This window comes from Mustelus asterias, chromosome 13 (assembly GCF_964213995.1).
Source record: "Mustelus asterias chromosome 13, sMusAst1.hap1.1, whole genome shotgun sequence".
NCBI classification, from domain to species: Eukaryota; Metazoa; Chordata; class Chondrichthyes; order Carcharhiniformes; family Triakidae; genus Mustelus; species Mustelus asterias.
The window spans coordinates 87423438-87443734 of record NC_135813.1 but is presented as its reverse complement, the minus strand read 5'-3'; the positions used below and the strand labels follow the sequence as shown (position 1 = coordinate 87443734).

The window sequence follows — 20297 nt, the reverse complement described above, 5'->3', positions numbered from 1 at the left end:
CATATAAACAGCTTCCTTTAGTCCCTGGATGCTACACAGGCTATTTCAGCCAAGTGCTAACTCTAGTTTTCAGTTCACAAATGCCAAATCATGTTGAATGGACACCCCAGAACATCACCTCACAATCTGCATGATTTCAAAGATCCAGTCTGCATAGGAGCTCATCAAAGCTGCTTTTATTCTTCAAATTTATAGATGTGCTCAGGCAGTCTGCTCCCAATGCACATCTCATTCAACCATTTGTATCCCAAGTAAACTTCCCAGATTCCTTCAGTGGAAAAAAAACTGAATGCCACAAAAGATCAAAAATTAACAAGGTGACTGGAGACATAAAATACGCTCAAGTGGATGTCGAATAGTTGAGCTTTATAATTTAAATGGTTTTAACTTGCCAGAATATTAGCAACTTGTATTTTAAGATATTGAAAAAATTAGATCATATATCAGGCTGTGGTTCAGTTGAGTAAGAAGATTGTGGGTTCAAATCCCAGTACTGAGAGTGCGCTGCACTGTCCAAGGCAGAGACCGGGTGTCGAGCAGAGGCCTCGAGATCCCACGGTATTAATTCTGAAGAATAGGCAAATTTCCCCTACTGCACAATACTTGTGGTTCAATAAGATAGATTAAAAATCAAAATCAATTGTCACATTTACTATTTATGACAGCTTACTGTGCACAAATTGGTTGAGATTGATGGAACGGGAGAACGGTTACTACGAAAAGAGGAAGGTAGAGAAAAAAAAGTTAGCACTGAATGGATTCAGATCTAACAGGTTGATTATTGAGCAAGCAGAAAGCAGAGCAAAAGGTATAACAAATTTCAGAACATAGTTTGGCCAATTAGTTTTATTTGTTCAATTTCAAGCTTTATTTCTTGTTCTGACTCAGTTGTTCACAAAACTCATCAGGCTATGACCATGAGAAGCTCGCATCCAGCAAGCAAAATACTTCAGATTATAATAAATTAAACAGTAATTGAGAAATGCTGATAAAAAATGGCAAACGAGTGGGAACTGCAGGAAATGAACATTGCACTTGAAAGACTACAGTTTCTTTTGACCAAATCATGTAATTTCTTAACGTACAGGTGCAATGAACTCATGTGCAAGCAGTATTAGCAATCCCAACCCACATAATTAATGCAATGTCAATTAAGAAAATTTCATGCAGGTGAGATGAAAAGGCAAGTCAATCAGAGAATACTCTCAAGAGATCAATATGCATTGTTTTAAACAGACAGAATAATTTGTTCTGAAGTTTGAGTACTCCCTAATGCTTCAAGGTTAATTGAAAATGTTTTGGTAGCAATCAATTTACCTTTTCCAAAATGAAGTGCATAGAAACCCTAACTTAAAAACCTACCATTCTTCACAAAGATCAAATTCAAAAAAGCAAAACAACTGTAGATAATTGCTTATTAGCATAAGGGGAAAAATCATTTATGTGCAGAATATTGCAGTGCATTTCCAGTTTCCCAGTCACATTATTTGGCCACAAAGGGTTACAGAGCAAAGATAAAAGTCTGAAATTTTGCACAAGCATGAACACATTCACAGTCATATTACAAATGTATTAGACACGCACACAAAATTTCACACTGTTGTTTTTAATTCGGTTGTACCAATTAGGTTTGTTTTTACAAGAGTCCCAGCTCTTGACTGAAACTAGATTTCAGAGTCAAGCTTAGATTTCCCTTGGGTTTTCTAATTTCTGTAGTTTGTGCACCAGAGCAGTGTTTCCCCCAAAAAAAACCCTTGCGGAACCAACAAGTCAAAGGGTCATTTTTCGACACGTCCATCAAAAGCATTGTTCACGGGACTGCCAAACATCAAAAGTTTAAATACCCAGAGGATAAATTCAACAGGATGAGACAACAGTGAGAAAACTGACATGGATTATAATAAATTAAACCAGGGAGGAGATAGATTTTTACCTGGATCCAAATGATCATGGTTTCAGACTCAACATTACAGGCAGGTCTGAAGTTCAACCAACAGAAATAAATAACCAGGCAGGACACAGCACCAGCAACTTTCTTCTATTATGCCCTCCTGACAGTATCGAGAACAAAAAGGGCAGTTCTAAAAATATGGGGTCTTCCACTTGCAACACAGATGAGGAGTAATTTCATCTCTCAGATGGTCATGGGTCTCTTGGAATTTTCTTCCAGAGAGTAGTGCAAACCAGCTGACTAAAATCTACAGGGAATCAAAGGTTATGAGGGCATGGGGACAGGTCGGAAAATGGACTTAAGACCATAATCAGATCTTATGGACTGGTGAAGCAGGCTCAATGGACGGCACGGCCTGCTCCTATGCTATTATTCTATGGAAAGACTATGTCAACCAAATCATCTTCAATTAATTGACCTGGGCCATTTGGTCTTGCATTTGTCAATGAACATGTTTTGTACAAGAAAAAGGTAAAAGTAAGAAAACCAATTAGTGGCACACAACCATTCTCTATTAACCAGTCAAATGCAGAGTTTTTTCTACCCATTATTGGACCAAAGCAGTTTAAAGCCACAAGTGACACCCCATGCTCAAGCAAACTACTTGCTCTTGTCTTTCTTGATCATACCATCCTCCTCCAATGTCACACCATTGTCATCCAACTGGATGGAACTGCTCTCGCCTGGTTTTATTTTCTCCATCTAATCAAAACTAGAGAATTACCACCAATGGTTTATCTTCCCATTCCAACATAGCTATTTGCTGTGTCTGCTGTAGATAATCCATGAATGCATCCTATTTCTCATCTGCATGCTTCCCCTTGGCGATATCATGCAAAAACAGTTAGTATCCCCACACTCTGGTGGACACTCTGTTGTCCCTCGCCACCAGCACAAACAACTCCTACATTGGTCACTAAATGGTCACCTTGCTTATTCCACAACATGTACTGGATAAGCAGAGATTTGCTCCAATCAAATATTGGAAAGATTGAAATCATTGTCTTCAGTGTCCACCACAAACTTCACTACCTTGCCACCAATTCCATCCTGGAGGCTGAACCAGACTGTTCGCAACCCCCATTATATTTCATCAAGATGCACTTTCAGACACATTTGCGCTGTCATTAAATCATGTATTTTCAACTCTGTAATGTTCCCCATGTCTGCTCCAGATTCTGATCTTCTGCTGCTGAAACTGGCATCCATGCCTTTGTCACCTCAAATATTCTAACCCACTCCTGGCCTGACACCAAAACTCTACTGCCAGTAGCCTAACCTAACTCGCATCAGGTCCCATTCACACATAGTCTCTTTACAACTCTCCAACAGTTAAGGAATGCCTCTATTTTCAACCCGATTTCAAATCTCTTTCTCTAATTTCCTCCAGCCCCACAATCCTCAGAGACTTGCACTCATCTAATTTGCACCTTGAACATCTACAATTTTAATCACACCACTGTCTTCAGCATTTGCGGAGAACAGAAGTGTCAACATTTTGGGTCGATGACCTGTCAAAATCAATGGTTGCCAACTTGAAATATAGATTCTGTTTCTCCCCCAAGATGTCAGGCAGGCATGCTGTATTTCCAGAAATATCTATTTTTGTACCAGATTTCCAGCACCTGTAGCTTTTTGCTTTTGTACTATGTTTCCTATTTGACCATGCACTTCACCTCTTGAAAAACATATACGTACATAATTTACACAGGAGTCTGAAGATTTTTTGCTAACTATCCAGTGTGTTGGACGCAACAGATGGCTGAGCCCTAATATTTAGTGAATCATGTTCAGCCACTCATTTTTATTTAAGACGTGGAGGTAGAAGTGGAAAAAGGAGGAAGGCTGCTAAATGCAACTTCACTTACTCAAAGGTGTGTGTTTTTCTTGAAGATAGCTCTGATGGGAAGCGTTATTAACCTGGCAATTGCCTAGAAAAGAAAGTAAATTTGTTATTGGCTGGATAATTACAGGACAAGTAATTATATATTTCCAAGACCAGAACTATGATCAGGAATAATCAAATCCATTTGAAAACTCAAGTACAAAAGTAAATTTCATCTTGTAAAACCGAACATACTGGGCATTCATGTCAGCAAAAGATGTTGATCTGCAAGAAGAATCTGTGTGATCTATCCAAGTGATGTGTGAATATAGAAGTTATTCAGGGCACCAAAGAGACAAACAACAAAGACCCTCAGGCTTTGAAACTCCACTTTGCTCAAAAACAAGTGGATGTAATATTCATTGAGTGAGGTAAAAATCAGAGTGCTGAGATTCAGCAGCACTAATCGTTGTCCTCTTGCTCCTCAGCTTATTACTGGTAAATTTCAGCATCTGTTCCTCAGGCTTTTTTGGCTGCCTTGTATCAACAGTAGCTGCCAGAGACTTCCAACATTTCAGTCTGCTGTATTGGAAATATGCCAAAAGCATAACATGCAAAGCCAACATCTATATTTTCAAGGCTTCCATATCCACAAACAACATTTTTCCAACTATAGTGCAGGCAAAACAATAAGTCAGTATATTGTACATTTCTATGTATTTGAGCACCAACACCTGCGAGAGAAAAGCATAGCAAATATCTTAAGAGTTTTTTCAAAATATTTCATGCATTTGTACATTGTGCACACACGTGGTGGTGGGGTGTGGGGGGGCTTGAAGAAAGTGAGAGAAGATCAAATTTTTATGGTCTTTGATCATCATGATGTTGGGCATATTAAAGCATCATCCTTTCCTCAACCAACAAACAGATGCAATCTTCCATTAGAAGTGATTGGTTAAATAGTAATGTTGGCTAATTGTTGTCTCTCTCAGCTTCCTCCAGTGAAAACAACTGTAACACTCAGTATAATTGTGTTCGTTAACTCAATGTAGAGCACTGATTAAGCACAAGCCATCCCTTATCCACATGGTTCTGTATCTTACAATGTACTGCCCTTCCATACTGAACCAGATAAATAAAACTGCCTTGAACTTCTTGTTCCTATGCCCTTCATTAGTCCTTTTGTATCATTTATAATTGATAGCCAGTAGAGCAGGGCCCCCTTAACCCTCTGCTGCTCATCAACTGCTCCCTGGGCATCACAAATGTATGCAGTTCTTAGTTGAATTAAATTGGTTTTGATGATCTTGATCAACAAGAATTGGTATATTGCTTCAGTGAGCAGAGAATCAGATGGGCTTAAAACATTAAAACGATTAAAAGTGCTTCAGTGTACAAGGCTGGTAATAAAGCTGGGAAAAATAAACAATGAGTTTGAGAAAGGAAGGGCTTAACTCAGAATTCATTCAAATCCATCAAACTTCACTTTACAGATTGCTTATATAGTCTGCCTCCATCAACAGTCAACCTCACATTGTTGGGCGACACTGTGGCAGAGTGGTTAGCACTGCTGCCTCAAAGCGCCAGGGACCCAGGTTCAATTCCGGCTTGGGTCCCTGTCCTTGCTGAGTCTGCACATCCATGTCTGTGTGGGTTTCCTCCAGATGCTCTGGTTTTCTCCCACAGTCCAAAAGACATGCTGGTACATAGGACGAATGTAGCTTGGCCAATGTACCCGGACAGACGCTAGAGTGTGGCAACTAGGGGATTTTCACAGTAACTTCATTGCATTGTTAATGTAAGCCAACTTGTGACACTAATAAATAAACAGCATTAATTGAACAGCTTCCTGTACATTATTTGCATTTTTTGCAACCTGTCCAAAATAATTGAAATTATTCTAAAGCCAGATCAAGTTCAAGCAATTGAGTTGAATACATAAGTGGGAAGAATCACCAAATGCCGAAGGTTTAAGCAGCCGAGGAGTAAAACTGAGTGCTTGCGATGTGAGGGGAGCCACTCCCCAAAAGAGAGGGGATTTAGGAGCAGAGTGCTTCAGGTGCAGGGCAAAAAGGTCATTTAAGGCAAGTGTAGAAGCAAGCATGGCCAGCCCAGTATAAGCAGTGTAAATAATCCAGCCCCAGTGCATATTATGGAGGATTTTCCAACAGAGGTCAGCATAGCTACCACTGATGGTGGTTGGACCAAGGACAAAGTTTAATGGGGCATTGCTTCAGGAGATTAAGTTGAACTGACTGGAGATCTTCAAAGATAAAAGAAGGGGGCCTACATAAGGTCATTCGAAAGTACCAAATAGTATTCCAAGAGGAACTTGGAACCATTAAAAGGATTGCAAGCTAGGATCCATATCAATCTGGAAACCACACCAAAATTTTTTAAGAGCAAAACTTGTGCATTAATAGAAAAAGTAAAGATGGAGCTGAAGTGACCGGAAAATTTAGGCATCAGGCCCGCACAATTTGCAAAATGGGCAGCACCCATTGTGCCAGTATTTAAACCAGACGAAACCACCATATCTGTGGACACAGCAAGCCAACCGTAAACTCGGCTGTAAAACTGAATAGGTACCCCATCCCGAACAGAGGATCTGTATGTGCACTTGGCTGGGGGGTCTGACATTATCAAAACTGTAAGAAGTTTAACAACACCAGGTTAAAGTCCAACAGGTTGATTTGGTAGCAAAAGCCACACAAGCTTTCTTTTGCTACCAAATAAACCTGTTGGACTTTAACCTGGTGTTGTTAAACTTCATACTGTGTTTACCCCAGTCCAACGCCGGCATCTCCACATCATGATTATCAAAACCGGACATGAAGCATGCTTACCAACGGTTAGAACTGGATGACACATCTAGAGCTTACGTCACCACAGATACACAAAAGCTGTATCAATATACATGTCTTCTATTTGAGGCTTCATCAGCTTGTGCCATCTTTCAGCAAACTATGGAGAGTTTTCCCAGAGCTGCTATTTACTCGGATTATGTTCTAATAATGGTCCACTGAGAAAGGACATTAGGACAAAGTTTTGAAGAGATTCCGGAAGGCAGCAGTTCAGCTAAAAAGAGAAAAATTCATCTTCAGGAAGATTATCAGGTCGATGCTCAGGGGTTGCACCCAAAGGAGGATGAAGTGAAAAAGATTAAAAAGGCAACAGCCCTGAGGAACACCACAGAACTCAAGATCTTTCCTTTCCTCAACTATTATGGACGGTTGCTCTCAAACCTATCAGCATTACTCATGCCAGAGATGGTGTTGGAGAACACCACATAAGAAGCTTTTAACCAAGTTAAGCAGACACTTCAGTCAACATACTTAGTGCATTTTGATCTAAAATAGTGCTTACATGCAATACAACACCAGAGAGTTGGGGAGGTGCTCTCCCATACATATCACAGGTCCAAAACACCCCATCGGCAATGTATCAAGAACCTCGTCAGACCTGGAAATGGAGGATACTCCCAGAGAAAGGACGACAGACTGGTTTCTTACCTTCAGGATCAAAAAGTTTCATCAACGCATTTACGGGGGATATTTTACAATCATCACAAACTATAAGCCACTTTTAGGGCTTTTCAAGGTGATCAAAGAGATTCCACCAATTGCTTCCGCTAGAATACAACAATGAACACTGTTGTCAATCATGACTATAACGTTGAACATCAGCCAGAGGTAGAAATAGCCAATGCAGAAAAGTCATCTCCCGTTACACAAAAGCACCCACCCCCTCTAATCCCACAAAGCTTGTAATAGCTTTAAACTTTCTGGATTCTTTACCTGTAACAGGACTAAGTACTGAACTAATAGAGACCCACTGTTATTGAAGATAATGTAATACTGCATAGATGGTGGAACGAATGCGTTTCAGAAGAAATGAAGCTTTATCAGCTCAGGAAGCATGAGCTCAGTTGTGAGGATGATGTCATCCTTTTGGGGAGTGAAAGTAGCTGCCCCCATACCAGGAAGAAAATCATTGCTTGAAGAATTGCATAGTGCCCATCCGGGCATTGCGAAGATGAAAATGCTAGCGAGAAGCCACGTCCAGTGACCTGACATAGATGCTGATGTAGAAAGGCTTGTCAAACAATGCAACCATTGCCAGCTGCAGCCTCCCTGCACCCTTAGGAATGGCCAAATTGGCCATGGGTAAGCATTCACATGGATTATGTTCCTTGTGTTAGTGGAAGCCCATCTGAAATGAAGAACAAAGAACAAAGAAAATAACAGCACAGGAACAGGCCCTTCAGCCCTCCAAGCCTGCACCAACCATGCTACCCGACTGAACTAAAACCCCCTATCCTTCCAGGGACCAGATCCCTCTATTCCCATCCTATTCATGTATTTGTCAAGTCGCCCCTTAAAAGTCACCATCGCATCTGCTTCCACGACCTCCCCCGGCAGCGAGTTCCAGGCACCTTCTACCTGATGCGTAAAAAGCTTGCCTCGTACATCTCCTTTAAACCTTGCCCCTCTCACCTTAAACCTATGCCCCCTAGTAATTGACTCTTCCACCCTGGGAAAAAGCTTCTTACTATCCACTCTGTCCATGCCTCTCATAATCTTGTAGACTTCGATCAGGTCGCCCCTCAACCTCCGTCGTTCCAATGAGAACAAACCAAGTTTCTCCAACCTTTCCTCATGGCTTACACCCTCCATACCAGGCAACATCCTGGTAAATCTTTTCTGTACCCTCTCCAAAACCTCCACATCCTTCTGGTAGTGTGGCGACTAGAATTGAACACTATATCCCAAGTGCGGCCCAAGTGTCTATAAAGCTGTAACATGCCCCGGCTGATGAAGACAAGCATGCCGTATGCCTTCTTGACTACCTTCTCCACCTGCGTTGCCACTTGCAGTGACCTGTGTACTTGTACACTCAGATCCCTTTGCCTATCAATACTCCTAAGGGTTCTGCCATTTACTGTATATTTCCTATCTGTATTAGACCTTCCAAAATGCATTACTTCACATTTGTCCGGATTAAACTCCATCTGCCATCTCTTCGCCCATGTCTCCCAACTGATCTATATCCTGCTGTGTCCTCTGACGGTCCTCATCGCTATTTGTAAATCCACCAACCTTTGTCATCCGCAAATTTACTAATCAAACCAGTTATATTTTCCTCCAAATCATATATATATATATATATATATAACAAACAGCGAAGGTCCCAGCACTGATCCCTGAAGAACACCACTTGTCACAGCCCTCCATTCAGAAACACACCCTTCCACTGCTACTCTGTCTTCTATGACTGAGCTAGTTCTGTATCTACCTTGCCAGCTCACCTCTGATCCCGTGCGACTTCACCTTCTGCACCAGTCTGCCATGAGGGACCTTTTCAAAGGCCTTACTGAAGTCCACGTAGACAACATCCACTGCCCTACCCTCATCAATCATCTTCGTCGCTTCCTTGAAAAACTCAATCAAGTTAGTGAGACATGACCTCCCCTTCACAAAACCATCTTGCCTCTCGCTAATACGTCCACTTATTTCCAAGTGGGAATAAGGCCTGTTGAAGAATCCTCTCCAATAATTTCCCTACCACTGACGAAAGGCTCACCGGCCTGTAATTACCTGGATTATTCTTGCTACTCTCCTTAAAGGAACAACATTGGCTATTCTCCAATCCTCTGGGACCTCCCCTGTATGTGGAGATGCCGGCGTTGGACTGGGGTAAACACAGTAAGAGTTTTAACAACACCAGGTTAAAGTCCAACAATTTTGTGTCTCTGTGTGCCTTGTTTGGGAGCAGATATCCACTCCATCTGACGAAGAAGCAGGGCACCGAAAGTTAATGGCATTTGCTACCAAATAAACCTGTTGGACTTTAACCTGGTGTTGTTAAAACTCTTACTGTGTACACCTCCCCTGTACCCAGTGATGATACAAAGATGTGTCTCCGGCCCCAGCAATTTTCTCCCTTGCCCCTCTCAGTATTCTGGGGTATATCCCATCAAGTCCCAAGGACTTGTCTACCTTAATGTTTCTCAAGAACCCCAATACCACCACCTTTTTGATCTCAACATGACCCAAACTATCTACACACCCTTTCCCTGGCTCATCATCCACCAAGTCCTTCTTTTTGGTGAATATGGATGCAAAGTACTCATTTAATACCTCACCCATTTCCTCTGGCTCCACGCATAGATTCCCTCCCCTGTCCTCGAGTGGGCCAACCCTCTTGCTCTTTATATATGTATAAAAAGCCGTGGGATTTTCTTTAATCCTGCTGGCCTACGACTTTTCGTGACCCCTTTTAGCCCTCTTTACTCCTTGCTTAAGTTTATTTCTACTTTCCTTGTATTCCACACTTGCTTCATGTGCCTTGACAAATGCTTCATTTTTCTCTGACTAGGCTCACAATATCTCTCATTATATCCAAGGTTCCCAAAACTTGCCATACATATCCTTCAAGCAGTGTGCCAGTCCTGAATCCCCATCAACTTACACTTGAAAGCCTCCCACATGCCAGATGTTGATTTGCCTGCAAACATCTGCCCTCGATCCACATTTTTCAATTCCTGCCTAATATTCTTGTAATTAGTCTTCCTCCAATTTAACTACACTTATCTTTATCCATCAATACCTTAAAGCTTACTGAATAGTGGTCACTGTTCCCAAACTGCTCTCCTACTGAAACATCGACCACCTGGCCGGGCTCATTCCCCAATACCAGGTCCAGTACAGCCCCTTTCTAAGTTGGACTATCGACACACTGTTTCAAGGATGCTCCTTACAAACACTGCCCCATCTACGCCCCTAGCATTAAGTGAGTCCCAGTCAATATAGGGGAAATTAAAATCTCCCACAAAAACCCTATTACTTTTGCACCTTGCTAAAATCTGCCTACATACCGGTTCTTCTATCTCCCGCTGGCTGTTGGGAGGCCTTTGGTAAACCCCAAACAATATGACTACACCCTTCCTATATCTGAGCTCCACCCATATTGCCTCGCTGTATGAGCCCTCCGAGGTGTCTTCCTGCAGTACAGCTGTGATATTCTCCTTAACAGGAAGTGCAACCCTCTCTGCCCATCCTTTTTACATCCCTCTCTATCCCGCCTGAAACATCTGCATTAAGCTGCCAATCCTGTCCTTCCCTTAACCAAGTCTCTATAATGGCAACAACATCATAGTTCCAAGTACTAATCCAAGCTCTAAGTTCATCTGTCTTACCAGTTACACTTCTCGCATTGAAACAAATGCACTTCAGTTCACCAGACCCTCTTTGATTAGCAACCACAGCCTGCCTGCTCTTCCTCTGAGTCTTACTGGCCCTACTCTCTGGTTCCGCGTGAGTTAATTTACTTTTGCCAAACTAGTTTAAATCCTCCCGCATGGAGGAAATGCATGGAGCTATTTCAAATGAGGTCCACAACTTCATGCGCCACATTTGAGAAACTGCGCCAATCTTTCACCACCCATGGCATATTAAAAGCACCTGTCTGACAAATGAACAGCATTCACAAGTGCCAAATTCCACAAGTTCATGACATCTAATCGTTTAAAACATATCCAAACTGCACCATATCACTCACCCCTCTTCAAATGGATTGGCTGAACGTGCAGTTCAGACTTAAGACTGGTACAAAGAAACAAATCACCTGCATTACTGGAAGCCAAGATAGCACAGTTCCTGTTAGTCAATAGAACCATCCTGCATACCACTTCCAGAATAGCTCCAGCTGAGCTGCTGATGGGTCGATGCTTGAAAACCAAGTTGAGCCTCGTAGTTCTGAACTTGGTGGGGTTGGAGGAGATAGAATCGTCAAAGAAGGAACAATGGTACACCAAAACTGAATAGAGCATTTGCAATTTTGTTGTATTCATTCATGGGACATGGGCGTCACTGGCTGGCCAGCGTTTATTGCCCATCCCTAGTTGCCCATGGAGGGCAGTTTAGAGTCAACCACATTGCTGTGGCTCTGGAGTCACATGTAGGCCAGACCAGATAATGATGGCAGATTTCCTTCCCTAAAAAGGGATTAGTGAACCAGGTAGGTCGTTCAGACAAATTGACAATGCTTTCACAGTCATCAGTAGATTCTTAATTCCAAATATTTCTTATGGAATTCAAATTCCACCATCTGCCATGGCAGGATTCGAATCCAGATCCCCAGAACATGAACTGAGTTTCTCAATTAATAGTCTAGCGATAATACCACTAGGCCATTGCCTCCCCTGTAATAATTCAGTCTGTGGAAATTTTGGAAGCTAACAAACCTGGGTCTCAAGGGTTGTGGTATCTTGAGGTGAAAGTGCAGGACAAGTTAATGAAAAAACACGTAAATTTGAGGAGGGGGGAACTACCCCAAGAGCCCGTGCTACTGCCTAATCCAATTGCACCTGCAAGTAAAGTTCTTGTTTATCCAAGGTATAAAGAAGAGGCTGATCAGTTGTGGCAGGTCAAAGATTGATCCCAATGAAACTGAGGAAATAGTGGGAAGAGAGACACAGAATCCAGGGGATTGTCCTAGTGAAGCAAGTTCAACCAAAACTACCTCTATAATTGAACCTCAATCAATTGAGCTACGTTGCTCCCAGAAAAAATCCTCTGACAAGATTGAGTTTCTGTTAAAAATGTTCGATTATCACTATTATTTTGGAAATTGCATAAGTTATGTCTTGTATAATAAAGGACGAAAGGAGAGGGAGGGAGAAAAAATAGTAGGAGCTGGCCGTTTAAGAGTGTACATTGGGACGGTCTTGTGACCCCATTGCCCAATGAGGAACAAGCTCAGGGATCTTGGTGCCAACTGTGGGCTTTTGCAGCCAGAGTAGGTCCTGGAGTTCGAAGTGTTAACATTGTGAAAATATTCTGCCTACAAATAAATAGCTATAGTTTGTTACACTAACTGGTGTTTCACAAACCTTGCAATTACTATAGTATGAAACATTCTTGCCACATTAGAGCTGAAATGAGAACACCCTGTGCTGGGGAAGTCACAACAGAATACCCAGGCATTCCAGCAACTGATGTAGACTTGCAACCTAACAAATCAAGAATCTTTGTGATGATGACCGTGTTCCCCTTGCTACTCATGTGATTTCAGTACGAAACATCAAATTTAACCCCAGATTTGAAAGGTCCCAAGTGGGTCTCCCATTTTGCGCCAGATCAGTTGATCTTATCCAGAATGGCACAACGACCTCTTGCAGCTGACCTCAGGTCAGCACCATACAAAGACCACGGTTCCTAGCTCCCAATTGCTACCTGATGGAAAGTGAAAATACATTCTTTTTTTTTGCAAAAATATACTTTATTCATATAAATCCAAAAATCATTACAAACCATTGCCAATTGTTGAACCAGTAAAGTGCACTGATATTCACATTTTCTGCAGTGCTTCAGTACAGTTAGAAATAAAACACACAATCCTAAGTGTTTTTCATGGTTACTAGCCTGTGTACACATTACCTTACACAGTGGCCTTGCCCCATTTGCACCCTGGCAGTGGCTGCCCCAAGCTTGCAATGTGCCAGTTTGCAACAGTTGGTCGGGGACAATTCTTTGCACTGGAAGATCAACAAGTTTCAGACAGATCCAAAAAGAGAGATTTAGCTTAAAATGGTGAAAATATATATTATATATATGTACACATTCTCTTGCAAATTGAATGGCCACCTGAACAAACTACTGGAGGGTCGCAGTGCCTGTGGACTTGACACCAGCACAAATTAGTTATTTCAGAAAATCAGTGGTCGTCAGTGGGAGTGAACAAATATTCATTGTTTTTAAAACTTCAGTGCAGCAAAGTTCTTCCAAACGCCATCATAAAGTGGTGGTTTATGGTTTGATGTCATTGCTCCTTCAGGGAGTTGTGATTTGAGGTATTATTTCATAAAAAGTTGGTACTCTCTAAAGAAAAAGGGGGGTGGGGTTGAAAGGGATAGAAATGGACCTGGGAGTAATGATCCATTCCATCCTAGATTCCTTTTGAATAATTTATCAGCAGAGACAGATCTTCTTTCATCAGTGTGCTAGCACATCCCCCACACCAAGGAACCTATTCTCATTGGAATTATCCGCCATGGGTCCAAGGTCCCTCACTGCAATTAGTTGGCTAATTCTCAGACATCAACCAAGACAATGGGTGCTTCAAGCCTTTGTACCTGGGTTCCTGGTATTGAGGCAGCAATACCAATGATTGTGCCACTATTGTCCCACATGAGGAGAGGATTTAACCATTATGCCATCGAACATCAAGGCGCAATCATAACAGAATCCCTCTATCAACATCCTGGGGGCTACCAATAATGGTTATAAATATTGTGGCCATCAGTAGACGATCAATGGTGGAGGGAGTTAAATGTTTGCAGGTGGGGTCGCAATCATGCAGGCTGCTTTGCCCGGGATGGTGCTGAGCTTCTTGAATGTTGTTAAAGCTGCATTCATCCAGCAAGTGGAGAGTATTCCATTACACTCCTCACTTATGCCTTGTAGCTGGTGGGCAAGCTTTAGCAAGTCCAGAGGTGAGTTACTCGCCACAGGATTCCTAGCCTTTTCCTAGTCTACTGATAGCCACAATATTTATAAACATTATTGGTAACCTCCAGGATGTTGATAGAGGGATTCAGTTATGGTAATGTCATTGAATATCAAGGCGCAATGGTTAGATCCTCTCTTTGTGGGACAGTAGTGGCACAATTGTTAGTACTGCCTCACAACACCAGGAACCCAGGTTCAATTCTTGCCTTGTCAACTCAGGCGTCGGTAGTAGAAGATTCCACAGTATTCTTCAGTAACAGCAGGGGAGTTCAGCTCCCCTTGGACCGATATTACTCCTTCAACCACCAGCGTGAAAATGATTGTTTAGTCCAGATCTTCTTTCTGTATTTGAAAACTTGCTGTGCACAAATTGGCTGCCGGGGAGCCCCAAATTAAAATAGTGGCTACACTTTAAAATCGTGATGAAAATGTTATTTTAATATTTTGAACATGCTGGTCTGTAGAAATGCTATGGTGTGTGTAACTAATTTAGTTAAGCTGGGCACTGAATGCATATGAAATTTAGACTAGGGGCTAGGTGTAAAAAGCAATCATTTGAAGTGAATAGGACCAAGTTGAATGTTCTACAAGGGCAGCACAGTGGCTAGCACTGCTGCCTCACAGCGCCAGGGACCCAGGCTCAATTCCAGCCTTGGGTGACTGTCTGTGTGGAGTTTACACGTTGTCCCTGTATCGCCATGGGTTTCCTCTGGGTGCTCTGGTTTCATCCCACATTCCAAAGATGTGCAGGTTAGGTGGATTAGTCATTGTAAATGCACGGGGTTACAGGGAAAGAGCAATGCGGAAGGCCTGGGTGGGATGCTCTTTGAGAGTTGGTGCAGACAAACGTGTTGAATGGCCTCTTGCAGCACTGCAGGGGTTCTATGGTCATTGCCTGGCACTTGCAGAGAGAATGTTACTTGCCACTTCATCAGCCCAGTCTGGATATTGCCCAGGTCTTGCTGTATTTGAAAATGAACTGTTTCAGTATGAGTCACCGCAAACAATGCTGAACATTGTGCCATCATCTGCGAACATCTCTGCACCAGATCTCCAAAGCAGCATGACTTGGCATCATTCCACTACCTTTTCCCCATACCTCTGCACAAGTAATCACCTAAATGCCCTCTTGAAATGCTCGATTGAACCTTCCTCCACCACACTCCTAGTTAGTAAATTCCAGACACAAACCACTCATCGAGAGAGAAAGATTTTTCTCATATCACATTTGCTTCTTTTGCAAATCACTTTAAAATTGGGTAGAAGATTATTCCACGGCACTCTTCAGTAACAGCAGGGCAGGTCAGCAAGTGTCTTGGATCTATATTACTCCTCAGATACTGAAACATTGTCAATACTCCATTCAGCCCCGTCATGATCTTTATAAAATCTCCTCTTACCTTCGAACGACAGTGCCAACCCCTCAAATCTATCCTCACAACTAAAGTTTCTCATCCCTGAAAACATACCTGTAAACCTCTTGTGCACTCTCTCCAATGTGTTCATTTCTTCCCTGTACTGTGGTACCCAGAACCATACACAATATTCCAGCTGTGGTCTAACTAGCGTCTTGTATATTACATCCTTGCTCTTATACTCAATGGCCTTATCAGTAAAGCCCAGAATATTATATGCTGTATTGACTGCTCTTTCCACCTGTCTTGCCATCTTAAATGATCCATGCACACATACACTGATGTCCCTCTGCTCCTCCCTTTAAGAATTTTACCCCTTATTTGGTCACTGAAGGCACATACAGGGCAAGGTTCAACAGGTTGATAATTAGCCTGCTAAACCTTCCAACATGTCCCCACTATTCCCAGGGGAAAAAAAAATAATGTGAAACATAGAAACAGAGAATATGTGCAGGACTAGGCCATTCAGCCCTTTGAGCCTGCACCACCATTCAATATGATCATGCACTTGGGTATCCCATTCCCGCTTTCTCTCCATACCCAGTGATCCCATTAGCCACAAGGGCCACATCCAGCTCCCTTTTGAACATATTTAACGAACTGGCCTCAACAGCTTTGTGGTTAAGAATTCCTCATGTTCACAACTCTGAGTGAAGAAGTTCTTCTTCATTTCAGTCCTGAATGGCTTACCCCTTATTCTTAGACTGCGACCCCTAGTTCTGGAATTCAACATCAGGAACATTCTACCCACATCTGGCCTGTCCAGTCCCATCAGGATTTTATATGTTTCTATGAGATCCCATCTCATTCTTCTAATTTCCAGTGAGTACAAGCCAAGTCAATGCAGTTTCTCTTCATGTCAGTTCTGCCATTCCACGAATCAGTCTGGTGAACCTTCGCTGGACTCCCTCAATAGCAAGAATGTCCTTCCTCAGACTAGGAGACCAAAACTGCACACATTACTCAAGGTGTGGCCTCACCAAGGCCCTGCATAACTGCAGCAAGACATCTTTACTCCTATACTCAAATCCTCTTGCTATGAAGGCCAGCAAGCCATCAGCTTTCCTCATTGCCTGCTGTACCTGCGCGCCAACCTTCAGTGACTGCTGCACCATGACACCCAGGTCACGTTGCACCCCCCCTTTTCCTAAACTGCCATCAGATATTAATCTTCCTTCCTGTTTTTGCCAAAGTGGATAACCTCACATTTATCCACATTATATTGCATTTGCCAAGTATTTGTCCACTCAGCCAGCCTATCCAAGTCACCCTGCAGCCTCCGAGCATCCTCCTCACAGTACACACTGCCACCCAGCTTAGAATCCTCTGCAAATTTGGAAATATTGCATTTAATTCCTTCATCCAAATCATTCATGTATATTGTGTATATTGCTGAGGTCCAAGCACCGAACCCTGCGGTACCCCTCTAGTCACTGCCTGCCACTCTGAAAAGTACCCATTTATTCCCACTGCTTACTGTCTGCCAGTTCTCTGCCCACATCAACACATTACCCCCAATACCATGAGCTTTAAGTTTGCTCACAAATCTCTAGTATGGGACCTTGTCAAAAGCCTTTCGAAAGTCCAGATACACAACATCCACTGATTCATCACATCCACTCTCCTAGTCACATCCTCAAAAAATTCCTGAAGATTTGTCAAGCACGTTTTCCCTTTAGAGAATCCAGGCTGACATGGACCGATCATATCACCGCTTTCCAAATGCTCATTTATTGCATCCTTAATAATTGACTCCAGTGAAGATATGAAACAAAAGGCCGAAGACCAACTGCAGTAACGCAGTCTTTCGGATCACTGTCCTTAGAAAATACTTGCAGTTTTGGTTAGCAACTGACCTGCCTGAAATTCTCACCTGGAAACCAGACAGCAACAGCACAATTTTAGGACAGGCAAAAGTTGTACTGTTTGCCAATTACATTTTGCTTATAAACGGAAGTTAACAATTTCACACACTGACAAACAGGTTAGCATCTGAAGCATGTCCGTCAGCCTTTACAACAGCAAGAACAAAGCCATGATTACACATCACGAGCATCAACATTCTGAAGCCAAGATCATTTTGTATTTGAAAATTTTGTTTGACATATGGAAATTCCCATTATGCAAACACGATGACCTCAGCTCAGACTCAAAAGCATTTGTTTGGCAAATCATAAGGGCTGTCACTGCTGAAAATCTCACCCATCAGTTCCATGAATAAACAATAACAATGAGAAATATTTTACTTTGCACTTTTGAAAACATGGGGACTATCCAGAATATTTCCAAAGCTGAGGTTTCACTACATCAACACTAAAAGCTGAAATACTTTGCAACCAGCACACATTTTAATTTTGTCGAAACTGGTCAGAGGTGCCACACGATAAATTAGAAGTAGGATTTGTTAACCAGATATTTGGTGTCAACCAAATGATTGGTTTTAACCAAACATGAAAAAAAAATGAAGTGTACCAATAAACTGCAGAAAACTGATCAAAAAACTTCAATTTCTCTTCCACAAGTAGCATTCAAACATGCACCTGCTACTAAATTTAATGCAATTATTGAAGTAATTTATTTGGATTACTTTCACCTGTCGTTTTCAGGCAACTGCCTACAAATAGAGAACATTTTAGAAATACAAAATCTGGGAGAAGAAATAACAGCAACTAACCAATTTATTAGTAAATTTAATGTTAGCAGTACCACAGGTTCCCACAAACAGCAATGAGACAGGTTAACCTTTTTTGGTATTGTTGGCCAAGTAATAAATATTTGCTAGGAGACTGTGAAAACGCCATTGTTCTTACAATTACAACATGCAAGCACATTGCACCTTAACAGTAGTAAAATATTCCTTAGTGCTTCATAGCACCAATATGAAACACAAGTCACAAAAGGAGATATTACTAAAAGCAAGTGGTCGAGCTTTAATGAATATCTTACATGGTGGTGAAAGGAACAGAGACACAAGGAAATTCCAGGACTTGGTGCCATGGAATCTTTTATATCTTAACTGAACAGACAAGTGCTAAATCAGTCAAAAGAAAGCATCCCCATTAACGCATACTCCTCACTCAGCACTGCACGGAATTGTCAGAAAAGACCTTGGGAGTGGCAATGAGGAACTGGTATTACATTTAGGCTACCATAAAATTCCAACCAACATGATAAACTTCCATCCAGCTTTCAGACTACCCATGAACTACTGTAGAGATTAACTCCTCCTCAACAGAATAAAAAGAAATGTTCAAGTTGTCGAAACATGGTGACCTAGGCCTACAGCACCAAGGATAAGAAAGAACATGGCTTGACTTTCAATGGTTGAATCTTGAGCAAATTTAACTTTAGAACCATGGAGACTGCGGCTGAAGTCAATGTTGAACAATTAACCTGGATAATCTTGATCTAAAGGCTGTTCCAGGCAAATCAATGGATTTGTAACCATGAAAACACAAAAAGATGGTATGTCCATCACTGTTCTATCCAAGGAAACTTGTACAGTGCAAATTACACACTTAGTTTAAAAACATTTTCCATGAAAGAATAAAGCTAACGAAGGATGCAATATTTGAGAGGAAAATTTTTAAATGTCTTGGGAACTGAAGTACCATCTGAGTTAACAGCCAAGCTAAAATATCATAATAATCACCTGCACAAGACAAGTTTACGTATTCAGCTGATTAATCCACCAAGGTAACTATCAAAACACAAATTTAAAATGGGGTGAAATGAAGGTCAAATTTATAGAATAGATGCCATATTGTAATTTGTTTAAATTTTCATCAACAAAGCAATTTTGCATCAAGTATCTTTTATCTGCATTGTGTGCAACACAATCCTCTCAAATACGCAAACTTAAAAAAATAAGTAGCCATAGTCATAAAATTGACGGCAAAACAGGTCATCCTGGTTTAAATTAGAAGGATCGAGAACTGGAGGGCTAAAAGACAGAACATATGCTTCTCAATGGGTCTGCAGTGTAATGCTTTGTGTATTTGAAGTCCAGCAAAAATAGTGAAATGAACCCTTCTCAGCTCAGCACTGCAGAAGGCTCAGGGTAAGTCACGAAAAGCATCCATCTCTATTGGTCACGTTTAACCATTTGGCACAGCATTAACTGCAATAACAATGGGTTTGCTGTTTGGCAGATCAAGGGTAAAATTTTATTTGATGGGCTTTTCACACAAGTTCCACAAGAGTTATGAACATCCAATACCTTATGAAGATCCTACATTCACATTGCGCATGACACTTTCTCCAACAAGTACTTAAATGTGACACGGTACGAAACCCTTTCTGCACACCTCCCCACTGTCTTAGGAGCTTCAGGACTCCACCACACAAACCAGGACAATGCCAAAAGGCAGGTTCAGGCAGTGACTAAAATTGTGACCAAATAACAAACAGAACTTACAATGGAAACCAAGTGCACAATGAGTTTATTTCAAGCCGCGAGAATTTGGAAGGGGAGAAATCAATTCCCCAGATGAAGAGGGTGGCCACATCCACAAGAATTTTAAAAGTTGTGACATGTCTATTTAAATTTACTTTTCCCTATTGAACTTGAGGATGCAGAAAGATTAAGCGCCCAA

The 20297-nt window shown here is 41.7% G+C and overlaps 1 protein-coding gene across 20 annotated transcripts in view; it reads right to left on the bottom strand.

Annotated features, from left to right (window-relative positions):
- Positions 1-20297, bottom strand: part of arvcfb (ARVCF delta catenin family member b) — a 322152-nt gene that overhangs the window by 260987 nt on the left and 40868 nt on the right. For 18 of the 20 annotated variants that reach the window (XM_078227226.1, XM_078227206.1, XM_078227208.1 and 15 more), the window contains exon 2: positions 3820-3882. The exons of the other annotated variants lie outside the window; for them this stretch is intronic. The gene's annotated coding sequence lies outside the window, so the exon portion shown is untranslated. The remainder of the gene's footprint in view (positions 1-3819; positions 3883-20297) is intronic. 20 annotated transcript variants of the gene reach the window in all.